The sequence below is a fragment of the Protopterus annectens genome, chromosome 7.part1 (assembly GCF_019279795.1).
Source record: "Protopterus annectens isolate FY-2018-M chromosome 7.part1, PAN1.0, whole genome shotgun sequence".
Lineage (NCBI taxonomy): Eukaryota > Metazoa > Chordata > Ceratodontiformes > Protopteridae > Protopterus > Protopterus annectens.
The window spans coordinates 128,138,473-128,148,292 of NC_056740.1; the positions used below are offsets into that span (position 1 = coordinate 128,138,473).

The 9,820-nt window shown below is 43.7% G+C and overlaps 1 protein-coding gene across 1 annotated transcript in view; it reads right to left on the reverse strand.

Annotated features, from left to right (window-relative positions):
- Window positions 1-9,820, reverse strand: part of PRKAR2A (protein kinase cAMP-dependent type II regulatory subunit alpha) — a 1,557,926-nt gene that overhangs the window by 939,224 nt on the left and 608,882 nt on the right. The window lies entirely within an intron of this gene.

The following is a 9,820-nucleotide window of genomic DNA, read 5'->3' on the forward strand; positions in this document are numbered from 1 at the left end:
TGACTGCAGATGCATCCATGAAGGACATCTAGCTGGTTAGATTTTCTGACGTTCTTAGTTCTGTGCAAGTAGAAATTGAATTGTCTATGCACATCCAATTGATGTAACGTACTCTGCTTTATTCCCGTAATTTGAGTAAAAGACTGATAGCTCTACAGACTGGTCCAAATTTGACATACTTTTGGCAAAAAGGAAGGGTTTGTTTGTAAGGAGACCTTGTCTCTATGGAAAAGCAAGTAGGGGTTTTTACTGACAAGGTTTGCAACTCTGACACTCTTCTACCAGAGAGAATTGCTATCAAGAAAACAGTTTTCCATGTTAAAAACTTGGGTTTGCAAGATAATGCTGGCTCAAAAGTCAGCCCTAAATGTAGTAACTCAAACAGGTAAGGATAGACCATTGGAATAGAAACTTGAAATGGGTCCTGTTTTCTCTCGAGGCACTAATGGGAGAATATTTTCCATTTTAATAAATAGTTTCTCCTGGTACTTGGTTTGCTGGCCTCCTGCAGGACATTGAGTACGTCCTCGGAATACAGGTGCCTAAAGGGGATTGGAACTATCACCCACACTGTCAGTTTGAGATTGAGAAGGTGGGGATGTCTTGTGTGAGTGGGTCGAAGCGATGAGGTAACCTGTGGCGAATGCCCTGGGCTAGAAGGTAAAATATGGGAAACCAATGCTGTCTTGGCCAGAAGGGAGTCAGCAGGATTTTTGGTTTGTCCTTTTGTATTTTCAGGAGGACTTTGGGAATCAAAAGAAATGGAGGAAAGGGATAAAGGAACATTCACTCCCATGAAATGGAAAAGGCATCCCACCCTCCGGGCTTGTGGATGGGGAAGCCATGTGCAAAAGAGGGGCATTTGTCTGTTCTGGGAAGAGGCAAACAGATCTGCCTGAGGAATACCCCACTTGTGAATTAGATCTGGAAATACCTCCCTATGAAGCATCCATTCGTGGGAGAGTATTAAAGTCCTGCTCAGGGTATCTGCCATCCCATTGTCTTCTGATGGAATGCAAACTTTCTGCAAGTGAATTCGTAGTGATGCTGCCAAGGACCAGATTTGAATAGCAAGACTGCAGAGAGGGTAAGACTTTGTTTTTTATATATGTTTTTATGTGAGATTTCTATGTACGTTTGTCTATGGAGAGAGTGGAGTCTCTTTAAATGCTATTTTGTTTAATTGTTTAATTGATTAATTAATTGATGCTTTTCTTATTATTGTGTATATAAGGGAATGAATTTTACCATGATTTATGTGCTCAATGAAGGCTGTGGTAGCCGAGGCGCTAAAACACGATTTATGGAATAAATATTTTTCTACGTGTAATCTTCGTTGTTTCTTTTTATTGGTCTTTTTTGACCTTTTCTGCTGGTTGTTTTTTTAAGACTTTGTTCCTCCCTGTTTGCTTATATACCACAGAACTGCCATGTTATCTGTGATGGCCTTCAGGGTTCCAGGCAGTAGGAGGTCTTGAAAGGCCTGTATAGCCAAGGAAAGGACTTTTAGCTCTTTTAGGTTGATGTGGCCCTTCCTTTCTTGAATGGACCACTCCAACTGTACTTTGTACTGGGTGTTGGCATTGTGTAGGATAGCCCCCCCCAACCTAGATCTGATGCATCTGTGTAAAGATGCTGTTTTTGGGTGGAGGGGTCTGCAACCATACCCCTTGACTGAGGGTAAAGGTAGCAATCGACCATGAGAGCTCCCTTTTTAAACAGGGAAGAAGAGAAAGTTGTGTTTCCAAGGGATGAGAGTGTTGGTTCCAAGAATTTCTAAAGACCCACTGAAACTTCCTCATGTGCATCCTGGCTACACGGATCATGGGAATCAAGGAAGCCATATATCCTAAGATTCTGAGAAACTCCCTGGCTGAGATGGTTGGTAGAGGTAGCAGAGAGTGGAAGAACTGTATCAGAAATTCCACTTCATGGGCAGGGACAAAGACTGACATGTTTGTCCTTATCCTGCAGCCCAGAAAAACAATATCTTGGAAAAGAGCTATTTAAGACTTTAGGCTATTCACCATGAAGCCTAGGCTCTGCAAAAACTTGCAAACCATGTCCAAGTGTTGAGACAGGTGAAATAATCTTGGTGCAGAATAAGGTCGTCGTCCAAGTAAGGATAGATTTGTATACCCTGCAGTCTGCAATGTGCAACGACTGGGGCTAGACACTTTGTGAATACCCTTGGGGCTGTGGAGAGCACAAAGGGTAAGGCAGAGAACTGAAAATGTGAAGAACCCATTGAGAAATGTAAAAATGTCCTGTAAGTGGGATGAATAGGGATGTGAAGGTAAACATCCTACAGATCCAGGGAGGCCATGAAGGCTTGCTGAGGAATAAGAGGAAGAAGGTGCTGTAATGTGAGCATTTTGAAGGTACTGTAATGTGAGCATTTTGAAGGTAGGCAACCTGAGGAAGAGACTGAGGTGGGATAAGTAGACTATGGGTCTGCAAGGACCATCTTTTCTTAGAACCAAAAACATCCTGGAATAAAACCTCTTGGCTAACTGATCCTCGGGTACTTGTTCTATAGTTCCCTGAGAGAGGAGTTGGCTCAGGATGTTGGGAAAAAGTGGAAGTTGATTGTGTGGGGGTTGAGGAATTCCCTGGAAGGGTGGAATTGCCCACCAAGTCATGAAGAATCCCCTCTCAATGATGGACAGCACCCACTTGTCTGTGGTGATTTTCTGCCAGGAGGGTAGGGAAAGCGTTAGGCATAGGGAATGGGGGGGGGTGGAACTGGGTAAGGGAAGAGAGTCATAGTGGAGGAGCTCTATCTGGGTCTGGCTGCCTCCAAAAGGAAGAAGGTGTGGGGGTGGTAGAAGATCTAGGAGCAGATTGTTTCCTAGGATGCCTCCGTCCCCCAGACTGAATTGCAGATTAATGAGAGGATCGTCTCTTGACAAAGCTAGGCTTTTGAGGGTAATTTCTATGGAATCTGAGAACAGGTGAAACCAATAAATGTTTAAGATTTTGTAAGTCTTTACCTTTTTTCCCCTGCAGAGACTTAAGTAGCTCTGCAGAGGCAGCTCCAATGAGGACTTTGTTGTCCAAAGGGGCACCTAACAACTTAGCTTGGTTCCAAAGGTAAAGGCTGAAGTCTCAACCATGAGAATCATCTTAACACAAAACTAGAAGCAGCAAACTTTGAAGATGCTTCTACAGCATCACAGCTGCACTTAGAGTGTCTGGTTACTTTAGAAATCGTGGACAGAAGGGTACTCAGTTGGGCCTTAGCTGGTGAGTCTGGAACCTCAAACAGAAGAGCAGAGGCCTTGGTCAGAGTGTCTAAAGCAAACATGGCCATGTGGGTCTGATAATTAATAGCTCTAATGGCTAAGGTGGAAGAAGTATATACTTTCTTCCCCAATCTGTCCATACATTTACTTACTGTCTATCAGTAGGGAAAAGGGAAGAGAAAAGTAGTTGCTTAGAGGACTTATCAGCTGACATTGCAATGACTGCAGGGACTGCTGGAGGGTTCTTGAAAAGGTGCTGCTCCTTTGCAGACACTTTATAAAACAGTTCTGGTCTCTGAAAAGCAGGAGGCTGTGACTCTGGGCTCTGAGAGGCAGCAGAAAAAGCATCCTGGAATGCTGGAAGCAAAAGTGGGACTGCAGATGGTGAGGGCTGCTCATCTGCAAGAGTTCAAAGCATCTCTTTTTAGTCTCAGAAAAATATGAAAGCTCCCACTTGAAATGTTGCCTAAGCAGGGAAATGCTATCCCCAAAGGAGAAATCTTCTCCAGAGGAGTCAGGAGTGAGGGACTCTTCTTCTGGAGTTACAAAATACTTGGGGGAACCAATCTGAGAGCAGTAAGTTAAAGACTCATCTGAGGAGGAAGACTCTTCCTCAGACAGTACCTGTGGAACAACTGGTAGGCCTGACAGGGGAATCTGGGTCTGGAGAACCTGAAAGGCCTTGAACAGAGTCTAGGAAAAGGTCTACCAGGGTGGAATAGGGTCTTTTGTGCTTTTTCCTTCTGATTTTAAAGAGGTAGAAAGAGAAGTAGTAGGCCTGGGTGCCAACGTTATAGTGGATGGCAAGGCAGTAGTAGGCCCCTCCAAAGCCACGAGTTATGGTTCCCCCTCGCCATCAGGCTCAGATGGTTGAAAAACCTCAGTGGACGTACTGTGGGTATCCGCTGAAACGGATTCCATTTCGGTTCCCAGTTGCAGCAAAATACCCGATGTCCGGAGCGATCCTGGGCCGACACTCGCCTCGAGAATCTCAACGGACAACTGAGACACAGCTTGGGTGTTGAGTCTAATTTTCTTGGCCTTTTTTCTAGGTGGCTCCTCTGAGGTGACCACTCTGCCTTCCATTCCTGACACCAAATGTCGGAGTCGCTGATTCTCTAAATAAAGACTTAAAGCCGCAAAAAGGTTTCTAAGAGTTTAGGGAACAAAAGATTGGCAAATGTCACAGGACTTGTAATTGTGACCAGCCCCTAGACAAAATAAGCACTGCTCCTGTGTGCCCTTATGTGGAATTTGTCTTCCACAAGCACACTTTTCCTTTCTAGATGACATGTACGTCTGAAAAAGGCAAAGAAAGAAAAAAAAATCCCACAAAAGTACCTGTCTCAGTGCAGACAGCCGGAAAAACGAGCGGCCGAAGTTGAACAAACATTGGATTTCTGAGACTGGCAATCGGATGTCTGAAACATACTGCGGTAGAAAAGTTCTGAGTTGGGTACATGCAGACGTCACAGATATAGCCTACATCAGTTTAAGGCCCCCTGCATGCAACATTGCATGTACCCCTGTTTCTAAGACTTTGGTATACTGGCCGGATATCTGGTGCTGCAGGAAGCAACTCCCTAAGGTTATGAATAGTGCAACATGAGAATAGGAAAACATATCTGAGTTTGCAAGATGATGCTGGCTCAAAAGGGGGAAAAATTAAACGAGATCAGATGAAATTTAAGTCCTATGGTGCTGGGGGAGGGGGTCTCTGATAGGTGGTCAAAGTAATAAAGTACCTTTAAGAAACTCTTTGCATAAAGTACGAGACAAGACGCTGAGGCCAGCTTCACCTATATGAAAACTAGATATCGCTGCTAGTTGAACTCTAATGGTAGCAACAGCTACACCCTCATTGAACAATTCTGCTAGGAATTCTAGAATGGAATTAACTGGGGCAGTATGGTTACGAGACACCCATAATGAGAATCTTTTCCATTTGCTTCTATATAGCTTTCTCATTGAAGCCTTATGAGAAGAGATTAGGAAGTGTTTAATTGATGGAGAGGTTAGGAAACCTAGCTATGGTTGGAATTAGAGAAGCCAAGCTGTCAATTTGAGGGTCTGAAAGGAAGCATGGAGCATTCTTGACACACAAGTCAAAAAGTCTGGAACTGGATCCAGAATCCAAGACTCCTCCCGAAGATGAGCCTAAAGGAAGGAGAACCAGATTTGATGAGGCCAGTATGAGGTGACAAGAATCAAGTCCCTTCCCAAGCAACTAGCTTTCTGAAGAACTTTGAGTATTAATGGAAAGGGAGGAAAAGCATAGAGAAGACCAGAGGGACAATCGTGAACAAGTGCATCCCTTGGTGACTTCCCTGGTGGGGGGATAAGGGCAAAGTACCTGCTGCATTTGGCATTCATGAATGTCGCAAAAAGGCCGCAGCACGGCTTGCCCCATTTGTGGAAAATCTTTTCCGCACCTCCTGTTTTAGGGACAACTCATGAAGCATGAGAATCGCTCTGCTGAGTCTGTTCACTATCACGCTGGATTTCCCCAGGATGTGCATTACTATCAGAAAACGTTGGGAAGAGGTCACCCACTGCCATATTCTCAGAGCCTCTTGACAAAGGGGGGTAAGACCTAGATACTCCTTGTTTGTGTATGGACCACACAACTGACATGTTGTCTGTCTGTATTGCAGTAGTTCCCAGCGGAAGAAAGTCCTGAAATGCTTGCAACGCTAGAAGCACTGCTCTCATCAATAGGACATTGATGTGCAAATGGGACTCGTGATCTTGCCAGGTGCCTTGGACTTGTCTTTCCTAGATAATGCCCTCCCCACCCTATCTGACAAGTGTCCGTGGTCAATGTTGCCAATGAATGGGGAAGTACAACTGGTCGACCTAGCGTCAAATGAGTGGAGTAAAGCCACCAACGACGAAGGTCTTCTTTGCAAGTTTCTGTTATTATTTCGTGGGATATCGGCAATTCCTGCATTGACCACTGAGTGGACAGTAGCCACTGTAGAATTCTATTGTGTAGATGTGCTAAGGGGATCAAGGTTGTTGCTGCTGCCATGGTTCCTAACACTTTTAGGATTATCCTTGCTTGTGCTTTTTTCTTTGTGAGAAGGTTTAGAACCTGACATCACAGAACCTGGAACTTTCTGAAGGAAGTCTGGCCATCATATTTGCTGAATCCAACTCTGCTCCTATAAATATGACATGGTGAGAAAGCAGCAAGGCAAATTTCTCGTAGTTTATTGTAATTCCTAGGTGAGAGAAGAGTTGCAAGAAAGTGTCTCTTACTTTTATTAGTAGATGCTCGGTGGTGGTGGTTAGAAGCCAGTTGTCTAAGTATGGGAACACCCGGAATCCTAGGCGTCTCAGTGAGCCACAACTACTGCCATACAACTGAACACTCTGGGGGCTGTAGGGAGGCCAAAGGGCACAGTGTGAAACTGGTAGTAACTGGCTCCCAGCCGAAAGAAAAGGTGTCTCCTGAATCACCTGTCCATTTTTATGTGGTAGTACGCATCCTGGTGGTCTATCGGGCACATCCAGTAGTCTTGTCCCAGAAAAGGGAGTACTGACTACAGTGCTACCATCTGGAACTTGGACTTTATTACTGATTTGTTTAGATTGCTGAGATCCAGAAGTGGTCTCCAGTCCCATTTTCTTTGGCACTAAAAAGAGTCTTGAGTAAGTTGCAGATCCTATTTGGTCTGCGGGGACTGTTTGGATGCCTCTTGTCTAGCAACTTTTGAATTTCTAACATTGCCTGTTCCCTATGTCTGGGTGGAATTTATGGGATCTTTTTTATGTTTGGGACGGGGAAGAAAAAGGGTATGGAGAAACCTCTGGATATGATGCTTTGCAACCATTTGTCTTTTATTGGTTGCCAGGCTTTCGGGTAAAAAGATAAACCGCCCGTGATTGCCTCAAGAGATGGACAGGCGGGCCTCTTTTCAGGAGCGCTGGAAGGGCTTACCAAAGAAAGATTCTCTCTCGCCCCAATTCTGTGGACCCAGTCTGCCATGTAGTCAATGTCTTCCTTTATTACTTCCCCCTTTGCCCCTGGGGGAAGATTCACCATGTGTGTCCTGGAAAGTTCTCAGAGATTTTTCAAAATCACATTTTTCCACTTCCTTTCTGACCTTTGGGCTATGGTCTGATAGGTAGAGAAAAATGGACTCCTACGGCAGACAGTCTTTCCTTCTTGGTCACACCTGGTTAGTGTGTCCTTGACTTTGGGCCAGAACAGAGACGAGCCATCAAAAGGGGTGTTCACAAAGTAAGATTTAAAGGGTTTTGCAAAGTCACACAAGCACATCCAAGAATGTCTCCTTAGGGAAATTCTGAACTCGCTACTCTACTTGCTCCATCCTATGCATAAGAAATCAGTCCCATGGAGGAGATGACAACTGAATTTAAGGTAGAGAGCTGAGATGAAACTATCTGCAACCCCTTCAGCTACTGAACCTTGGGGGGGATCTCCTAACTCCTTCAGGAGACATCTCTGTAATCTAGTAAAATGGGTTAGGTAATTCAGTGATCTAAGGGCAAAAGTCACTGAAGAAAAAATATGCTTTCCATATCTGTCCATCGTACGAGACTCCTTGTTCAGTGGATGAACAGAAGCTGTCCCTGAGAGTTCCTTCTTGGTGGCTGCCGCCAACACCATAGCATCTACTTGGACTCCCTTAGTTAAAAAGGTTTTGTCTGAGGGGGACATAATGAACTTATCTGGCCTCCTAGGAAAAGGTTCCACTGAATCTGGAGACTCCCGCACCTTCTGAGAAACTAGATCCATAAGTTCATCGAAAGGTGGAGACACCCAAAGGAAGGGTGAGATCCAAAGGCTTTCAGGTACATGGACTCCTCTGCCTAAGGGTTGATGGACTTCCAGCTGCCTCTCTGTTTAACCATTTCTAAGATTTCTCCAAAAGAGACATCATCAGGAAGTGACAGTGGCGACCCTTCAGCTTCACCAAGGTCGTATCAGAAGTGATGGACTCCTCTGGAGAGTCGAAATGCTTTCTCTTACATAACATTTTCTGAGGGACCTCCTCAAAAGGGTCCTCTGGAGAGATTTCAGAAGAGTAGGGGGGGTGCCCAAAGTGGCATCCTGAGGCCTAGAAACTCTATGTCCCTGTGGAAGCGAGGATATAGAGGCAGACACTGGTGATTTTGGGGAGGAATATCTGGAGATGACAGCAGAATAGCCTGTGAAGACGGAAATTTCCTCATCACCTCAAAAGCTCCCTGCCCCTGATCTGAGGATACCCCTGGTTCGGAAGAGGTCAAGGGAACCCGCGGGATCAAGGACAAAGGGGTCGGGGTCGAGGTCGATATAGGAGCCAAGCTCACCTGAACTGATACCCCGAGAGGCAAGGTCGGATCAGGCAACTGTTGAATCCGACTCACCTCCTCGAAACCGAGTGGAGAGCGTCAGCTCAGAGACTCGAGTTCCAATGGAGCCAAGAATGGCGGTTCAATGGTCAGATCCGAAAATCCTGATATAGGTCTCGGATCCGAAGGTTCCACTAGAATAAGGTCAAGACATTCCGACTATGAAGTCCGTGGTCAAATCGAAGGAGGATTCTGAGCAGGAGGAGTATGTGGGTCAGATCCGAAGCCCTTGGCGTTGGATCAAATAATCACTTGGCCAGTGCTGGTGTACTAAGCCTCTGTACCACTCAATCCACGTTGTCTTTGGAAAGGCTCCTGGAAGACAAAGTTGAGGGGGCTGGACACTTAGAAAACTGTAGAATGGGTGACCTTAGGGTCAGGGAGAATGGCTCTGAAACTGAAATTCTGTGGGCACCAAGTCAGATGATGTCGGGGCTGATGACTTTTCGGATGATGACTCCAATGGAGCAATGAACGAGGAAGATTTCTTATCAGACTTAGTAGGAGACTTATTAGATTTTTGCAAACCCGGAACATCTTGTATTGCCTCTGAGAAGGGGTTTTGAACAGTCCTCTCAATATTACTTTGTTTTTCTACTCCAGGAAAGCTCTATGGCTAAATGAATGACATATAGAGCAAGACTCCTGGAAATGGACAGTTCAAAGACAATAGACACAAATTGTGCCCATCAGTCAATGACATTTTTATATATATAGATATATACACACACACACACATATATATATATATATATATATATATATATATATATATATATATATATATACATATATATATATATATATATATACATATATATATATATATATATATATATATATATACATATATATATATATATATATATATACATATATATATCTATATATATATATATATATATATATATATAAATATATATATATATATATATATATATATGTGTGTGTGTGTATACACATATACACACACATATATATATATATATATATATATATATATATATATATACACACACACACACACACACACACGTATATATACAGACATATATACACACACACACACACACACATATATATATATATATATATATATATATATATATATATTATTTTTTTTTTTAATTTATTTATTTTACATTTGTTGACCGGGCTAGTCTATCTGGATATATGTCCATTTTCAGTAGAGGCCCGGGGAGAAAACATCC